Below are 19,717 nucleotides of genomic sequence, written 5' to 3' on the forward strand. Positions count from 1 at the left end.
TCGTCAGTGTATCTGATAAGTCCTCGGTGTATCTGATAAGTCATCAGTGTATGTCGTCAGTGTGTCTGATAAGTCTTCAGTGTATCTGATAAGTCGTCTGTGTATCTGATAAGTCCTCGGTGTATCTGATAAGTCCTCGGTGTATCTGATAAGTCGTCAGTGCATCTAATAAGTCATCGGTGTATCTGATAAGTCCTCGGTGTATCTGATAAGTCGTCAGTGCATCTAATAAGTCGTCGGTGTATCTGATAAGTCGACGGTGTATCTGATAAGTCGTCTGTGTATCTGATAAGTCGTCAGTGCATCTAATAAGTCATCGGTGTATCTGATAAGTCCTCGGTGTATCTGATAAGTCGTCAGCGTGTCTGATAAGTCCTCGGTGTATCTGATAAGTCGTCAGTGTGTCTGATAAGTCGTCAGTGTGTCTGATAAGTCGTCAGTGTGTCTGATAAGTCGTCGGTGTGTCTGATAAGTCGTCGGTGTGTCTGATAAGTCCTCGGTGTATCTGATAAGTCCTCGGTGTATCTGATAAGTCGACGGTGTATCTGATAAGTCCTCGGTGTATCGAATAAGTCCTTGGTGTATCTGATAAGTCCTCGGTGTATCTGAGAAGTCGTCAGTGTATCTGAGAAGTCGTCAGTGTATCTCGTCAGTGTATCTGATAAGTCATCGGTGTATCTGATAAGTCCTCGGTGTATCGAATAAGTCCTCGGTGTATCTGATAAGTCCTCGGTGTATCTGAGAAGTCGTCTGTGTATCTGATAAGTCGTCAGTGCATCTGATAAGTCATAGGTGTATCTGATAAGTCGTCGGTGTATCTGATAAGTCGTCAGTGTATCTGATAAGTCCTCGGTGTATCTGATAAGTCGTCAGTGCATCTAATAAGTCGTCGGTGTATCTGATAAGTTGTCTGTGTATCTGATAAGTCGTCAGTGCATCTAATAAGTCATCGGTGTATCTGATAAGTACTCGGTGTATCTGATAAGTCGTCAGCGTGTCTGATAAGTCCTCTGTGTATCTGATAAGTCGTCAGTGTGTCTGATAAGTCATAGGTGTATCTGATAAGTCGTCTGTGTATCTGATAAGTCGTCAGTGCATCTGATAAGTCATAGGTGTATCTGATAAGTCGTCGGTGTATCTGATAAGTCCTCGGTGTATCTGATAAGTCGTCAGTGCATCTAATTAGTCATCGGTGTATCTGATAAGTCCTCGGTGTATCTGATAAGTCGTCAGTGCATCTAATAAGTCGTCGGTGTATCTGATAAGTCGTCTGTGTATCTGATAAGTCGTCAGTGCATCTAATAAGTCATCGGTGTATCTGATAAGTACTCGGTGTATCTGATAAGTCGTCAGCGTGTCTGATAAGTCCTCTGTGTATCTGATAAGTCGTCAGTGTGTCTGATAAGTCGTCAGTGTGTCTGATAAGTCGTCGGTGTGTCTGATAAGTCGTCGGTGTGTCTGATAAGTCGTCGGTGTGTCTGATAAGTCCTCGGTGTATCTGATAAGTCGTCGGTGTATCTGATAAGTCCTCGGTGTATCGAATAAGTCCTCGGTGTATCTGATAAGTCCTCGGTGTATCTGAGAAGTCGTCAGTGTATCTGAGAAGTCGTCAGTGTATCTCGTCAGTGTATCTGATAAGTCATCGGTGTATCTGATAAGTCCTCGGTGTATCGAATAAGTCCTCGGTGTATCTGATAAGTCCTCGGTGTATCTGAGAAGTCGTCTGTGTATCTGATAAGTCGTCAGTGCATCTGATAAGTCATAGGTGTATCTGATAAGTCGTCGGTGTATCTGATAAGTCGTCGGTGTATCTGATAAGTCGTCAGTGTATCTGATAAGTCCTCGGTGTATCTGATAAGTCATCAGTGTATGTCGTCAGTGTGTCTGATAAGTCTTCAGTGTATCTGATAAGTCGTCTGTGTATCTGATAAGTCCTCGGTGTATCTGATAAGTCCTCGGTGTATCTGATAAGTCGTCAGTGCATCTAATAAGTCATCAGTGTATCTGATAAGTCCTCGGTGTATCTGATAAGTCGTCAGTGCATCTAATAAGTCGTCGGTGTATCTGATAAGTTGACGGTGTATCTGATAAGTCGTCTGTGTATCTGATAAGTCGTCAGTGCATCTAATAAGTCATCGGTGTATCTGATAAGTCCTCGGTGTATCTGATAAGTCGTCAGCGTGTCTGATAAGTCCTCGGTGTATCTGATAAGTCGTCAGTGTGTCTGATAAGTCGTCAGTGTGTCTGATAAGTCGTCAGTGTGTCTGATAAGTCGTCGGTGTGTCTGATAAGTCGTCGGTGTGTCTGATAAGTCCTCGGTGTATCTGATAAGTCCTCGGTGTATCTGATAAGTCGACGGTGTATCTGATAAGTCCTCGGTGTATCGAATAAGTCCTTGGTGTATCTGATAAGTCCTCGGTGTATCTGAGAAGTCGTCAGTGTATCTGAGAAGTCGTCAGTGTATCTCGTCAGTGTATCTGATAAGTCATCGGTGTATCTGATAAGTCCTCGGTGTATCGAATAAGTCCTCGGTGTATCTGATAAGTCCTCGGTGTATCTGAGAAGTCGTCTGTGTATCTGATAAGTCGTCAGTGCATCTGATAAGTCATAGGTGTATCTGATAAGTCGTCGGTGTATCTGATAAGTCGTCAGTGTATCTGATAAGTCCTCGGTGTATCTGATAAGTCGTCAGTGCATCTAATAAGTCGTCGGTGTATCTGATAAGTTGTCTGTGTATCTGATAAGTCGTCAGTGCATCTAATAAGTCATCGGTGTATCTGATAAGTACTCGGTGTATCTGATAAGTCGTCAGCGTGTCTGATAAGTCCTCTGTGTATCTGATAAGTCGTCAGTGTGTCTGATAAGTCATAGGTGTATCTGATAAGTCGTCGGTGTATCTGATAAGTCGTCTGTGTATCTGATAAGTCGTCAGTGCATCTGATAAGTCATAGGTGTATCTGATAAGTCGTCGGTGTATCTGATAAGTCCTCGGTGTATCTGATAAGTCGTCAGTGCATCTAATTAGTCATCGGTGTATCTGATAAGTCCTCGGTGTATCTGATAAGTCGTCAGTGCATCTAATAAGTCGTCGGTGTATCTGATAAGTCGTCTGTGTATCTGATAAGTCGTCAGTGCATCTAATAAGTCATCGGTGTATCTGATAAGTACTCGGTGTATCTGATAAGTCGTCAGCGTGTCTGATAAGTCCTCTGTGTATCTGATAAGTCGTCAGTGTGTCTGATAAGTCGTCGGTGTGTCTGATAAGTCGTCGGTGTGTCTGATAAGTCGTCGGTGTGTCTGATAAGTCCTCGGTGTATCTGATAAGTCGTCGGTGTATCTGATAAGTCGACGGTGTATCTGATAAGTCCTCTGTGTATCGAATAAGTCCTCTGTGTATCGAATAAGTCCTCGGTGTATCTGATAAGTCCTCGGTGTATCTGAGAAGTCGTCAGTGTATCTGAGAAGTCGTCAGTGTATCTCGTCAGTGTATCTGATAAGTCATCGGTGTATCTGATAAGTCCTCGGTGTATCCGATAAGTCCTCGGTGAATCTGATAAGTCGTCGGTGTATCTGATAAGTCGACGGTGTATCTGATAAGTCGTCGGTGTATCTGATAAGTCGTCGGTGTATCTGATAAGTCGTCAGTGCATCTGATAAGTCCTCGGTGTATCTGATAAGTCGTCGGTGTATCTGATAAGTCGACGGTGTATCTGATAAGTCCTCGGTGTATCTGATAAGTCCTCGGTGTATCTGATAAGTCGTCGGTGTATCTGATAAGGCGTCGGTGTATCTGATAAGTCCTCGGTGTATCTGATAAGTCGTCTGTGTATCTGATAAGTCGTCAGTGTGTCTGATAAGTCGTCTGTGTGTCTGATAAGTCATCAGTGTATCTGATAAGTCGTCAGTGTATCTGATAAGTCCTCGGTGTATCTGATAAGTCATCAGTGTATGTCGTCAGTGTGTCTGATAAGTCTTCAGTGTATCTGATAAGTCGTCTGTGTATCTGATAAGTCCTCTGTGTATCTGATAAGTCGTCTGTGTATCTGATAAGTCGTCAGTGCATCTGATAAGTCATCGGTGTATCTGATAAGTCGTCGGTGAATCTGATAAGTCGTCGGTGTATCTGATAAGTTGTCGGTGTATCTGATAAGTCGTCAGTGTATCTGATAAGTCGTCAGTGTATCTGAGAAGTCGTCAGTGTATCTGAGAAGTCGTCAGTGTATCTGAGAAGTCGTCAGTGTATCTCGTCAGTGTATCTGATAAGTCCTCGGTGTATCTGATAAGTCCTCGGTGTATCTGATAAGTCGTCAGTGCATCTAATAAGTCATCGGTGTATCTGATAAGTCCTCGGTGTATCTGATAAGTCGTCAGTGCATCTAATAAGTCGTCGGTGTATCTGATAAGTCGACGGTGTATCTGATAAGTCGTCTGTGTATCTGATAAGTCGTCAGTGCATCTAATAAGTCATCGGTGTATCTGATAAGTCCTCGGTGTATCTGATAAGTCGTCAGCGTGTCTGATAAGTCCTCGGTGTATCTGATAAGTCGTCAGTGTGTCTGATAAGTCGTCAGTGTGTCTGATAAGTCGTCAGTGTGTCTGATAAGTCGTCGGTGTGTCTGATAAGTCGTCGGTGTGTCTGATAAGTCCTCGGTGTATCTGATAAGTCCTCGGTGTATCTGATAAGTCGACGGTGTATCTGATAAGTCCTCGGTGTATCGAATAAGTCCTCGGTGTATCTGATAAGTCCTCGGTGTATCTGAGAAGTCGTCAGTGTATCTGAGAAGTCGTCAGTGTATCTCGTCAGTGTATCTGATAAGTCATCGGTGTATCTGATAAGTCCTCGGTGTATCGAATAAGTCCTCGGTGTATCTGATAAGTCCTCGGTGTATCTGAGAAGTCGTCTGTGTATCTGATAAGTCGTCAGTGCATCTGATAAGTCATAGGTGTATCTGATAAGTCGTCGGTGTATCTGATAAGTCGTCGGTGTATCTGATAAGTCGTCAGTGTATCTGATAAGTCCTCGGTGTATCTGATAAGTCATCAGTGTATGTCGTCAGTGTGTCTGATAAGTCTTCAGTGTATCTGATAAGTCGTCTGTGTATCTGATAAGTCCTCTGTGTATCTGATAAGTTGTCTGTGTATCTGATAAGTCGTCAGTGCATCTGATAAGTCATCGGTGTATCTGATAAGTCGTCGGTGAATCTGATAAGTCGTCGGTGTATCTGATAAGTCGTCGGTGTATCTGATAAGTCGTCAGTGTATCTGATAAGTCGTCAGTGTATCTGAGAAGTCGTCAGTGTATCTGAGAAGTCGTCAGTGTATCTCGTCAGTGTATCTGATAAGTCCTCGGTGTATCTGATAAGTCCTCGGTGTATCTGATAAGTCGTCAGTGCATCTAATAAGTCATCGGTGTATCTGATAAGTCCTCGGTGTATCTGATAAGTCGTCAGCGTGTCTGATAAGTCCTCGGTGTATCTGATAAGTCGTCAGTGTGTTTGATAAGTCGTCAGTGTGTCTGATAAGTCGTCAGTGTGTCTGATAAGTCGTCGGTGTGTCTGATAAGTCGTCGGTGTGTCTGATAAGTCCTCGGTGTATCTGATAAGTCCTCGGTGTATCTGATAAGTCGACGGTGTATCTGATAAGTCCTCGGTGTATCGAATAAGTCCTCGGTGTATCTGATAAGTCCTCGGTGTATCTGAGAAGTCGTCAGTGTATCTGAGAAGTCGTCAGTGTATCTCGTCAGTGTATCTGATAAGTCATCGGTGTATCTGATAAGTCCTCGGTGTATCGAATAAGTCCTCGGTGTATCTGATAAGTCCTCGGTGTATCTGAGAAGTCGTCTGTGTATCTGATAAGTCGTCAGTGCATCTGATAAGTCATAGGTGTATCTGATAAGTCGTCGGTGCATCTGATAAGTCGTCGGTGTATCTGATAAGTCGTCAGTGTATCTGATAAGTCCTCGGTGTATCTGATAAGTCATCAGTGTATGTCGTCAGTGTGTCTGATAAGTCTTCAGTGTATCTGATAAGTCGTCTGTGTATCTGATAAGTCCTCGGTGTATCTGATAAGTCCTCGGTGTATCTGATAAGTCGTCAGTGCATCTAATAAGTCATCGGTGTATCTGATAAGTCCTCGGTGTATCTGATAAGTCGTCAGTGCATCTAATAAGTCGTCGGTGTATCTGATAAGTCGACGGTGTATCTGATAAGTCGTCTGTGTATCTGATAAGTCGTCAGTGCATCTAATAAGTCATCGGTGTATCTGATAAGTCCTCGGTGTATCTGATAAGTCGTCAGCGTGTCTGATAAGTCCTCGGTGTATCTGATAAGTCGTCAGTGTGTCTGATAAGTCGTCAGTGTGTCTGATAAGTCGTCAGTGTGTCTGATAAGTCGTCGGTGTGTCTGATAAGTCGTCGGTGTGTCTGATAAGTCCTCGGTGTATCTGATAAGTCCTCGGTGTATCTGATAAGTCGACGGTGTATCTGATAAGTCCTCGGTGTATCGAATAAGTCCTTGGTGTATCTGATAAGTCCTCGGTGTATCTGAGAAGTCGTCAGTGTATCTGAGAAGTCGTCAGTGTATCTCGTCAGTGTATCTGATAAGTCATCGGTGTATCTGATAAGTCCTCGGTGTATCGAATAAGTCCTCGGTGTATCTGATAAGTCCTCGGTGTATCTGATAAGTCGTCAGTGCATCTAATAAGTCATCGGTGTATCTGATAAGTCCTCGGTGTATCTGATAAGTCGTCAGTGCATCTAATAAGTCGTCGGTGTATCTGATAAGTCGACGGTGTATCTGATAAGTCGTCTGTGTATCTGATAAGTCGTCAGTGCATCTAATAAGTCATCGGTGTATCTGATAAGTCCTCGGTGTATCTGATAAGTCGTCAGCGTGTCTGATAAGTCCTCGGTGTATCTGATAAGTCGTCAGTGTGTCTGATAAGTCGTCAGTGTGTCTGATAAGTCGTCAGTGTGTCTGATAAGTCGTCGGTGTGTCTGATAAGTCGTCGGTGTGTCTGATAAGTCCTCGGTGTATCTGATAAGTCCTCGGTGTATCTGATAAGTCGACGGTGTATCTGATAAGTCCTCGGTGTATCGAATAAGTCCTTGGTGTATCTGATAAGTCCTCGGTGTATCTGAGAAGTCGTCAGTGTATCTGAGAAGTCGTCAGTGTATCTCGTCAGTGTATCTGATAAGTCATCGGTGTATCTGATAAGTCCTCGGTGTATCGAATAAGTCCTCGGTGTATCTGATAAGTCCTCGGTGTATCTGAGAAGTCGTCTGTGTATCTGATAAGTCGTCAGTGCATCTGATAAGTCATAGGTGTATCTGATAAGTCGTCGGTGTATCTGATAAGTCGTCAGTGTATCTGATAAGTCCTCGGTGTATCTGATAAGTCGTCAGTGCATCTAATAAGTCGTCGGTGTATCTGATAAGTTGTCTGTGTATCTGATAAGTCGTCAGTGCATCTAATAAGTCATCGGTGTATCTGATAAGTACTCGGTGTATCTGATAAGTCGTCAGCGTGTCTGATAAGTCCTCTGTGTATCTGATAAGTCGTCAGTGTGTCTGATAAGTCATAGGTGTATCTGATAAGTCGTCTGTGTATCTGATAAGTCGTCAGTGCATCTGATAAGTCATAGGTGTATCTGATAAGTCGTCGGTGTATCTGATAAGTCCTCGGTGTATCTGATAAGTCGTCAGTGCATCTAATTAGTCATCGGTGTATCTGATAAGTCCTCGGTGTATCTGATAAGTCGTCAGTGCATCTAATAAGTCGTCGGTGTATCTGATAAGTCGTCTGTGTATCTGATAAGTCGTCAGTGCATCTAATAAGTCATCGGTGTATCTGATAAGTACTCGGTGTATCTGATAAGTCGTCAGCGTGTCTGATAAGTCCTCTGTGTATCTGATAAGTCGTCAGTGTGTCTGATAAGTCGTCAGTGTGTCTGATAAGTCGTCGGTGTGTCTGATAAGTCGTCGGTGTGTCTGATAAGTCGTCGGTGTGTCTGATAAGTCCTCGGTGTATCTGATAAGTCGTCGGTGTATCTGATAAGTCCTCGGTGTATCGAATAAGTCCTCGGTGTATCTGAGAAGTCGTCAGTGTATCTGAGAAGTCGTCAGTGTATCTCGTCAGTGTATCTGATAAGTCATCGGTGTATCTGATAAGTCCTCGGTGTATCGAATAAGTCCTCGGTGTATCTGATAAGTCCTCGGTGTATCTGAGAAGTCGTCTGTGTATCTGATAAGTCGTCAGTGCATCTGATAAGTCATAGGTGTATCTGATAAGTCATCGGTGTATCTGATAAGTCGTCGGTGTATCTGATAAGTCGTCAGTGTATCTGATAAGTCCTCGGTGTATCTGATAAGTCATCAGTGTATGTCGTCAGTGTGTCTGATAAGTCTTCAGTGTATCTGATAAGTCGTCTGTGTATCTGATAAGTCCTCGGTGTATCTGATAAGTCCTCGGTGTATCTGATAAGTCGTCAGTGCATCTAATAAGTCATCGGTGTATCTGATAAGTCCTCGGTGTATCTGATAAGTCGTCAGTGCATCTAATAAGTCGTCGGTGTATCTGATAAGTCGACGGTGTATCTGATAAGTCGTCTGTGTATCTGATAAGTCGTCAGTGCATCTAATAAGTCATCGGTGTATCTGATAAGTCCTCGGTGTATCTGATAAGTCGTCAGCGTGTCTGATAAGTCCTCGGTGTATCTGATAAGTCGTCAGTGTGTCTGATAAGTCGTCAGTGTGTCTGATAAGTCGTCAGTCTGTCTGATAAGTCGTCGGTGTGTCTGATAAGTCGTCGGTGTGTCTGATAAGTCCTCGGTGTATCTGATAAGTCCTCGGTGTATCTGATAAGTCGACGGTGTATCTGATAAGTCCTCGGTGTATCGAATAAGTCCTTGGTGTATCTGATAAGTCCTCGGTGTATCTGAGAAGTCGTCAGTGTATCTGAGAAGTCGTCAGTGTATCTCGTCAGTGTATCTGATAAGTCATCGGTGTATCTGATAAGTCCTCGGTGTATCGAATAAGTCCTCGGTGTATCTGATAAGTCCTCGGTGTATCTGAGAAGTCGTCTGTGTATCTGATAAGTCGTCAGTGCATCTGATAAGTCATAGGTGTATCTGATAAGGCGTCGGTGTATCTGATAAGTCGTCAGTGTATCTGATAAGTCCTCGGTGTATCTGATAAGTCGTCAGTGCATCTAATAAGTCGTCGGTGTATCTGATAAGTTGTCTGTGTATCTGATAAGTCGTCAGTGCATCTAATAAGTCATCGGTGTATCTGATAAGTACTCGGTGTATCTGATAAGTCGTCAGCGTGTCTGATAAGTCCTCTGTGTATCTGATAAGTCGTCAGTGTGTCTGATAAGTCATAGGTGTATCTGATAAGTCGTCGGTGTATCTGATAAGTCGTCTGTGTATCTGATAAGTCGTCAGTGCATCTGATAAGTCATAGGTGTATCTGATAAGTTGTCGGTGTATCTGATAAGTCCTCGGTGTATCTGATAAGTCGTCAGTGCATCTAATTAGTCATCGGTGTATCTGATAAGTCCTCGGTGTATCTGATAAGTCGTCAGTGCATCTAATAAGTCGTCGGTGTATCTGATAAGTCGTCTGTGTATCTGATAAGTCGTCAGTGCATCTAATAAGTCATCGGTGTATCTGATAAGTACTCGGTGTATCTGATAAGTCGTCAGCGTGTCTGATAAGTCCTCTGTGTATCTGATAAGTCGTCAGTGTGTCTGATAAGTCGTCAGTGTGTCTGATAAGTCGTCGGTGTGTCTGATAAGTCGTCGGTGTGTCTGATAAGTCGTCGGTGTGTCTGATAAGTCCTCGGTGTATCTGATAAGTCGTCGGTGTATCTGATAAGTCGACGGTGTATCTGATAAGTCCTCTGTGTATCGAATAAGTCCTCTGTGTATCGAATAAGTCCTCGGTGTATCTGATAAGTCCTCGGTGTATCTGAGAAGTCGTCAGTGTATCTGAGAAGTCGTCAGTGTATCTCGTCAGTGTATCTGATAAGTCATCGGTGTATCTGATAAGTCCTCGGTGTATCCGATAAGTCCTCGGTGAATCTGATAAGTCGTCGGTGTATCTGATAAGTCGACGGTGTATCTGATAAGTCGTCGGTGTATCTGATAAGTCGTCGGTGTATCTGATAAGTCGTCAGTGCATCTGATAAGTCCTCGGTGTATCTGATAAGTCGTCGGTGTATCTGATAAGTCGACGGTGTATCTGATAAGTCCTCGGTGTATCTGATAAGTCCTCGGTGTATCTGATAAGTCGTCGGTGTATCTGATAAGGCGTCGGTGTATCTGATAAGTCCTCGGTGTATCTGATAAGTCGTCTGTGTATCTGATAAGTCGTCAGTGTGTCTGATAAGTCGTCTGTGTGTCTGATAAGTCATCAGTGTATCTGATAAGTCGTCAGTGTATCTGATAAGTCCTCGGTGTATCTGATAAGTCATCAGTGTATGTCGTCAGTGTGTCTGATAAGTCTTCAGTGTATCTGATAAGTCGTCTGTGTATCTGATAAGTCCTCTGTGTATCTGATAAGTCGTCTGTGTATCTGATAAGTCGTCAGTGCATCTGATAAGTCATCGGTGTATCTGATAAGTCGTCGGTGAATCTGATAAGTCGTCGGTGTATCTGATAAGTCGTCGGTGTATCTGATAAGTCGTCAGTGTATCTGATAAGTCGTCAGTGTATCTGAGAAGTCGTCAGCGTGTCTGATAAGTCCTCTGTGTATCTGATAAGTCGTCAGTGTGTCTGATAAGTCGTCAGTGTGTCTGATAAGTCGTCGGTGTGTCTGATAAGTCGTCGGTGTGTCTGATAAGTCGTCGGTGTGTCTGATAAGTCCTCGGTGTATCTGATAAGTCGTCGGTGTATCTGATAAGTCGACGGTGTATCTGATAAGTCCTCTGTGTATCGAATAAGTCCTCTGTGTATCGAATAAGTCCTCGGTGTATCTGATAAGTCCTCGGTGTATCTGAGAAGTCGTCAGTGTATCTGAGAAGTCGTCAGTGTATCTCGTCAGTGTATCTGATAAGTCATCGGTGTATCTGATAAGTCCTCGGTGTATCCGATAAGTCCTCGGTGAATCTGATAAGTCGTCGGTGTATCTGATAAGTCGACGGTGTATCTGATAAGTCGTCGGTGTATCTGATAAGTCGTCGGTGTATCTGATAAGTCGTCAGTGCATCTGATAAGTCCTCGGTGTATCTGATAAGTCGTCGGTGTATCTGATAAGTCGACGGTGTATCTGATAAGTCCTCGGTGTATCTGATAAGTCCTCGGTGTATCTGATAAGTCGTCGGTGTATCTGATAAGGCGTCGGTGTATCTGATAAGTCCTCGGTGTATCTGATAAGTCGTCTGTGTATCTGATAAGTCGTCAGTGTGTCTGATAAGTCGTCTGTGTGTCTGATAAGTCATCAGTGTATCTGATAAGTCGTCAGTGTATCTGATAAGTCCTCGGTGTATCTGATAAGTCATCAGTGTATGTCGTCAGTGTGTCTGATAAGTCTTCAGTGTATCTGATAAGTCGTCTGTGTATCTGATAAGTCCTCTGTGTATCTGATAAGTCGTCTGTGTATCTGATAAGTCGTCAGTGCATCTGATAAGTCATCGGTGTATCTGATAAGTCGTCGGTGAATCTGATAAGTCGTCGGTGTATCTGATAAGTCGTCGGTGTATCTGATAAGTCGTCAGTGTATCTGATAAGTCGTCAGTGTATCTGAGAAGTCGTCAGTGTATCTGAGAAGTCGTCAGTGTATCTGAGAAGTCGTCAGTGTATCTCGTCAGTGTATCTGATAAGTCCTCGGTGTATCTGATAAGTCCTCGGTGTATCTGATAAGTCGTCAGTGCATCTAATAAGTCATCGGTGTATCTGATAAGTCCTCGGTGTATCTGATAAGTCGTCAGTGCATCTAATAAGTCGTCGGTGTATCTGATAAGTCGACGGTGTATCTGATAAGTCGTCTGTGTATCTGATAAGTCGTCAGTGCATCTAATAAGTCATCGGTGTATCTGATAAGTCCTCGGTGTATCTGATAAGTCGTCAGTGTGTCTGATAAGTCCTCGGTGTATCTGATAAGTCGTCAGTGTGTCTGATAAGTCGTCAGTGTGTCTGATAAGTCGTCAGTGTGTCTGATAAGTCGTCGGTGTGTCTGATAAGTCGTCGGTGTGTCTGATAAGTCCTCGGTGTATCTGATAAGTCCTCGGTGTATCTGATAAGTCGACGGTGTATCTGATAAGTCCTCGGTGTATCGAATAAGTCCTCGGTGTATCTGATAAGTCCTCGGTGTATCTGAGAAGTCGTCAGTGTATCTGAGAAGTCGTCAGTGTATCTCGTCAGTGTATCTGATAAGTCATCGGTGTATCTGATAAGTCCTCGGTGTATCGAATAAGTCCTCGGTGTATCTGATAAGTCCTCGGTGTATCTGAGAAGTCGTCTGTGTATCTGATAAGTCGTCAGTGCATCTGATAAGTCATAGGTGTATCTGATAAGTCGTCGGTGTATCTGATAAGTCGTCGGTGTATCTGATAAGTCGTCAGTGTATCTGATAAGTCCTCGGTGTATCTGATAAGTCATCAGTGTATGTCGTCAGTGTGTCTGATAAGTCTTCAGTGTATCTGATAAGTCGTCTGTGTATCTGATAAGTCCTCTGTGTATCTGATAAGTTGTCTGTGTATCTGATAAGTCGTCAGTGCATCTGATAAGTCATCGGTGTATCTGATAAGTCGTCGGGGAATCTGATAAGTCGTCGGTGTATCTGATAAGTCGTCGGTGTATCTGATAAGTCGTCAGTGTATCTGATAAGTCGTCAGTGTATCTGAGAAGTCGTCAGTGTATCTGAGAAGTCGTCAGTGTATCTCGTCAGTGTATCTGATAAGTCCTCGGTGTATCTGATAAGTCCTCGGTGTATCTGATAAGTCGTCAGTGCATCTAATAAGTCATCGGTGTATCTGATAAGTCCTCGGTGTATCTGATAAGTCGTCAGCGTGTCTGATAAGTCCTCGGTGTATCTGATAAGTCGTCAGTGTGTCTGATAAGTCGTCAGTGTGTCTGATAAGTCGTCAGTGTGTCTGATAAGTCGTCGGTGTGTCTGATAAGTCGTCGGTGTGTCTGATAAGTCCTCGGTGTATCTGATAAGTCCTCGGTGTATCTGATAAGTCGACGGTGTATCTGATAAGTCCTCGGTGTATCGAATAAGTCCTCGGTGTATCTGATAAGTCCTCGGTGTATCTGAGAAGTCGTCAGTGTATCTGAGAAGTCGTCAGTGTATCTCGTCAGTGTATCTGATAAGTCATCGGTGTATCTGATAAGTCCTCGGTGTATCGAATAAGTCCTCGGTGTATCTGATAAGTCCTCGGTGTATCTGAGAAGTCGTCTGTGTATCTGATAAGTCGTCAGTGCATCTGATAAGTCATAGGTGTATCTGATAAGTCGTCGGTGCATCTGATAAGTCGTCGGTGTATCTGATAAGTCGTCAGTGTATCTGATAAGTCCTCGGTGTATCTGATAAGTCGTCAGTGCATCTAATAAGTCGCCGGTGTATCTGATAAGTTGTCTGTGTATCTGATAAGTCGTCAGTGCATCTAATAAGTCATCGGTGTATCTGATAAGTCCTCGGTGTATCTGATAAGTCGTCAGCGTGTCTGATAAGTCCTCGGTGTATCTGATAAGTCGTCAGTGTGTCTGATAAGTCGTCAGTGTGTCTGATAAGTCGTCAGTGTGTCTGATAAGTCGTCGGTGTGTCTGATAAGTCGTCGGTGTGTCTGATAAGTCCTCGGTGTATCTGATAAGTCCTCGGTGTATCTGATAAGTCGACGGTGTATCTGATAAGTCCTCGGTGTATCGAATAAGTCCTCGGTGTATCTGATAAGTCCTCGGTGTATCTGAGAAGTCGTCAGTGTATCTGAGAAGTCGTCAGTGTATCTCGTCAGTGTATCTGATAAGTCATCGGTGTATCTGATAAGTCCTCGGTGTATCGAATAAGTCCTCGGTGTATCTGATAAGTCCTCGGTGTATCTGAGAAGTCGTCTGTGTATCTGATAAGTCGTCAGTGCATCTGATAAGTCATAGGTGTATCTGATAAGTCGTCGGTGCATCTGATAAGTCGTCGGTGTATCTGATAAGTCGTCAGTGTATCTGATAAGTCCTCGGTGTATCTGATAAGTCGTCAGTGCATCTAATAAGTCGCCGGTGTATCTGATAAGTTGTCTGTGTATCTGATAAGTCGTCAGTGCATCTAATAAGTCATCGGTGTATCTGATAAGTACTCGGTGTATCTGATAAGTCGTCAGCGTGTCTGATAAGTCCTCTGTGTATCTGATAAGTCGTCAGTGTGTCTGATAAGTCATAGGTGTATCTGATAAGTCGTCGGTGTATCTGATAAGTCGTCTGTGTATCTGATAAGTCGTCAGTGCATCTGATAAGTCATAGGTGTATCTGATAAGTTGTCGGTGTATCTGATAAGTCCTCGGTGTATCTGATAAGTCGTCAGTGCATCTAATTAGTCATCGGTGTATCTGATAAGTCCTCGGTGTATCTGATAAGTCGTCAGTGCATCTAATAAGTCGTCGGTGTATCTGATAAGTCGTCTGTGTATCTGATAAGTCGTCAGTGCATCTAATAAGTCATCGGTGTATCTGATAAGTACTCGGTGTATCTGATAAGTCATCAGTGTAAGTCGTCAGTGCATCTGATAAGTCATAGGTGTATCTGATAAGTCGTCGGTGTATCTGATAAGTCGTCGGTGTATCTGATAAGTCGTCAGTGTATCTGATAAGTCCTCGGTGTATCTGATAAGTCATCAGTGTATGTCGTCAGTGTGTCTGATAAGTCTTCAGTGTATCTGATAAGTCGTCTGTGTATCTGATAAGTCCTCTGTGTATCTGATAAGTTGTCTGTGTATCTGATAAGTCGTCAGTGCATCTGATAAGTCATCGGTGTATCTGATAAGTCGTCGGTGAATCTGATAAGTCGTCGGTGTATCTGATAAGTCGTCGGTGTATCTGATAAGTCGTCAGTGTATCTGATAAGTCGTCAGTGTATCTGAGAAGTCGTCAGTGTATCTGAGAAGTCGTCAGTGTATCTCGTCAGTGTATCTGATAAGTCCTCGGTGTATCTGATAAGTCCTCGGTGTATCTGATAAGTCGTCAGTGCATCTAATAAGTCATCGGTGTATCTGATAAGTCCTCGGTGTATCTGATAAGTCTTCAGCGTGTCTGATAAGTCCTCGGTGTATCTGATAAGTCGTCAGTGTGTCTGATAAGTCGTCAGTGTGTCTGATAAGTCGTCAGTGTGTCTGATAAGTCGTCGGTGTGTCTGATAAGTCCTCGGTGTGTCTGATAAGTCCTCGGTGTATCTGATAAGTCCTCGGTGTATCTGATAAGTCGACGGTGTATCTGATAAGTCCTCGGTGTATCGAATAAGTCCTCGGTGTATCTGATAAGTCCTCGGTGTATCTGAGAAGTCGTCAGTGTATCTGAGAAGTCGTCAGTGTATCTCGTCAGTGTATCTGATAAGTCATCGGTGTATCTGATAAGTCCTCGGTGTATCGAATAAGTCCTCGGTGTATCTGATAAGTCCTCGGTGTATCTGAGAAGTCGTCTGTGTATCTGATAAGTCGTCAGTGCATCTGATAAGTCATAGGTGTATCTGATAAGTCGTCGGTGCATCTGATAAGTCGTCAGTGTATCTGATAAGTCGTCAGTGTATCTGATAAGTCCTCGGTGTATCTGATAAGTCGTCAGTGCATCTAATAAGTCGCCGGTGTATCTGATAAGTTGTCTGTGTATCTGATAAGTCGTCAGTGCATCTAATAAGTCATCGGTGTATCTGATAAGTACTCGGTGTATCTGATAAGTCGTCAGCGTGTCTGATAAGTCCTCTGTGTATCTGATAAGTCGTCAGTGTGTCTGATAAGTCGACGGTGTATCTGATAAGTCGTCTGTGTATCTGATAAGTCGTCAGTGCATCTAATAAGTCATCGGTGTATCTGATAAGTCCTCGGTGTATCTGATAAGTCGTCAGCGTGTCTGATAAGTCCTCGGTGTATCTGATAAGTCGTCAGTGTGTCTGATAAGTCGTCAGTGTGTCTGATAAGTCGTCAGTGTGTCTGATAAGTCGTCGGTGTGTCTGATAAGTCGTCGGTGTGTCTGATAAGTCCTCGGTGTATCTGATAAGTCCTCGGTGTATCTGATAAGTCGACGGTGTATCTGATAAGTCCTCGGTGTATCGAATAAGTCCTCGGTGTATCTGATAAGTCCTCGGTGTATCTGAGAAGTCGTCAGTGTATCTGAGAAGTCGTCAGTGTATCTCGTCAGTGTATCTGATAAGTCATCGGTGTATCTGATAAGTCCTCGGTGTATCGAATAAGTCCTCGGTGTATCTGATAAGTCCTCGGTGTATCTTAGAAGTCGTCTGTGTATCTGATAAGTCGTCAGTGCATCTGATAAGTCATCGGTGTATCTGATAAGTCGTCGGTGAATCTGATAAGTCGTCGGTGTATCTGATAAGTCGTCGATGTATCTGATAAGTCGTCAGTGTATCTGATAAGTCGTCAGTGTATCTGAGAAGTCGTCAGTGTATCTGAGAAGTCGTCAGTGTATCTCGTCAGTGTATCTGATAAGTCCTCGGTGTATCTGATAAGTCGTCAGTGCATCTAATAAGTCATCGGTGTATCTGATAAGTCCTCGGTGTATCTGATAAGTCGTCAGCGTGTCTGATAAGTCCTCGGTGTATCTGATAAGTCGTCAGTGTGTCTGATAAGTCGTCAGTGTGTCTGATAAGTCGTCAGTGTGTCTGATAAGTCGTCGGTGTGTCTGATAAGTCGTCGGTGTGTCTGATAAGTCCTCGGTGTATCTGATAAGTCCTCGGTGTATCTGATAAGTCGACGGTGTATCTGATAAGTCCTCGGTGTATCGAATAAGTCCTCGGTGTATCTGATAAGTCCTCGGTGTATCTGAGAAGTCGTCAGTGTATCTGAGAAGTCGTCAGTGTATCTCGTCAGTGTATCTGATAAGTCATCGGTGTATCTGATAAGTCCTCGGTGTATCGAATAAGTCCTCGGTGTATCTGATAAGTCCTCGGTGTATCTGAGAAGTCGTCAGTGCATCTGATAAGTCATAGGTGTATCTGATAAGTCGTCGGTGCATCTTATAAGTCGTCGGTGTATCTGATAAGTCGTCAGTGTATCTGATAAGTCCTCGGTGTATCTGATAAGTCGTCAGTGCATCTAATAAGTCGCCGGTGTATCTGATAAGTTGTCTGTGTATCTGATAAGTCGTCAGTGCATCTAATAAGTCATCGGTGTATCTGATAAGTACTCGGTGTATCTGATAAGTCGTCAGCGTGTCTGATAAGTCCTCTGTGTATCTGATAAGTCGTCAGTGTGTCTGATAAGTCATAGGTGTATCTGATAAGTCGTCGGTGTATCTGATAAGTCGTCTGTGTATCTGATAAGTCGTCAGTGCATCTGATAAGTCATAGGTGTATCTGATAAGTCGTCGGTGTATCTGATAAGTCCTCGGTGTATCTGATAAGTCGTCAGTGCATCTAATTAGTCATCGGTGTATCTGATAAGTCCTCGGTGTATCTGATAAGTCGTCAGTGCATCTAATAAGTCGTCGGTGTATCTGATAAGTCGTCTGTGTATCTGATAAGTCGTCAGTGCATCTAATAAGTCATCGGTGTATCTGATAAGTACTCGGTGTATCTGATAAGTCGTCAGCGTGTCTGATAAGTCCTCTGTGTATCTGATAAGTCGTCGGTGTGTCTGATAAGTCGTCGGTGTGTCTGATAAGTCCTCGGTGTATCTGATAAGTCGTCAGTGTGTCTGATAAGTCGTCAGTGTGTCTGATAAGTCGTCGGTGTGTCTGATAAGTCGTCGGTGTGTCTGATAAGTCCTCGGTGTATCTGATAAGTCCTCGGTGTATCGAATAAGTCCTCGGTGTATCTGATAAGTCCTCGGTGTATCTGAGAAGTCGTCAGTGTATCTGAGAAGTCGTCAGTGTATCTCGTCAGTGTATCTGATAAGTCATCGGTGTATCTGATAAGTCCTCGGTGTATCCGATAAGTCCTCGGTGAATCTGATAAGTCGTCGGTGTATCTGATAAGTCGACGGTGTATCTGATAAGTCGTCGGTGTATCTGATAAGTCGTCGGTGTATCTGATAAGTCGTCAGTGCATCTGATAAGTCCTCGGTGTATCTGATAAGTCGTCGGTGTATCTGATAAGTCGACGGTGTATCTGATAAGTCCTCGGTGTATCTGATAAGTCCTCGGTGTATCTGATAAGTCGTCGGTGTATCTGATAAGTCGTCGGTGTATCTGATAAGTCCTCGGTGTATCTGATAAGTCGTCTGTGTATCTGATAAGTCGTCAGTGTGTCTGATAAGTCGTCTGTGTGTCTGATAAGTCATCAGTGTATCTGATAAGTCGTCAGTGTATCTGATAAGTCCTCGGTGTATCTGATAAGTCATCAGTGTATGTCGTCAGTGTGTCTGATAAGTCTTCAGTGTATCTGATAAGTCGTCTGTGTATCTGATAAGTCCTCTGTGTGTCTGATAAGTCGTCTGTGTATCTGATAAGTCGTCAGTGCATCTGATAAGTCATCGGTGTATCTGATAAGTCGTCGGTGAATCTGATAAGTCGTCGGTGTATCTGATAAGTCGTCGGTGTATCTGATAAGTCGTCAGTGTATCTGATAAGTCGTCAGTGTATCTGAGAAGTCGTCAGTGTATCTGAGAAGTCGTCAGTGTATCTCGTCAGTGTATCTGATAAGTCCTCGGTGTATCTGATAAGTCCTCGGTGTATCTGATAAGTCGTCAGTGCATCTAATAAGTCATCGGTGTATCTGATAAGTCCTCGGTGTATCTGATAAGTCGTCAGTGCATCTAATAAGTCGTCGGTGTATCTGATAAGTCGACGGTGTATCTGATAAGTCGTCTGTGTATCTGATAAGTCGTCAGTGCATCTAATAAGTCATCGGTGTATCTGATAAGTCCTCGGTGTATCTGATAAGTCGTCAGCGTGTCTGATAAGTCCTCGGTGTATCTGATAAGTCGCCAGTGTGTCTGATAAGTCGTCAGTGTGTCTGATAAGTCGTCAGTGTGTCTGATAAGTCGTCGGTGTGTCTGATAAGTCGTCGGTGTATCTGATAAGTCCTCGGTGTATCTGATAAGTCATCAGTGTATGTCGTCAGTGTGTCTGATAAGTCTTCAGTGTATCTGATAAGTCGTCTGTGTATCTGATAAGTCCTCTGTGTGTCTGATAAGTCGTCTGTGTATCTGATAAGTCGTCAGTGCATCTGATAAGTCATCGGTGTATCTGATAAGTCGTCGGTGAATCTGATAAGTCGTCGGTGTATCTGATAAGTCGTCGGTGTATCTGATAAGTCGTCAGTGTATCTGATAAGTCGTCAGTGTATCTGAGAAGTCGTCAGTGTATCTGAGAAGTCGTCAGTGTATCTCGTCAGTGTATCTGATAAGTCCTCGGTGTATCTGATAAGTCCTCGGTGTATCTGATAAGTCGTCAGTGCATCTAATAAGTCATCGGTGTATCTGATAAGTCCTCGGTGTATCTGATAAGTCGTCAGTGCATCTAATAAGTCGTCGGTGTATCTGATAAGTCGACGGTGTATCTGATAAGTCGTCTGTGTATCTGATAAGTCGTCAGTGCATCTAATAAGTCATCGGTGTATCTGAT

Source organism: Oncorhynchus mykiss, chromosome Y, assembly GCF_013265735.2.
Source record: "Oncorhynchus mykiss isolate Arlee chromosome Y, USDA_OmykA_1.1, whole genome shotgun sequence".
NCBI lineage: Eukaryota > Metazoa > Chordata > Actinopteri > Salmoniformes > Salmonidae > Oncorhynchus > Oncorhynchus mykiss.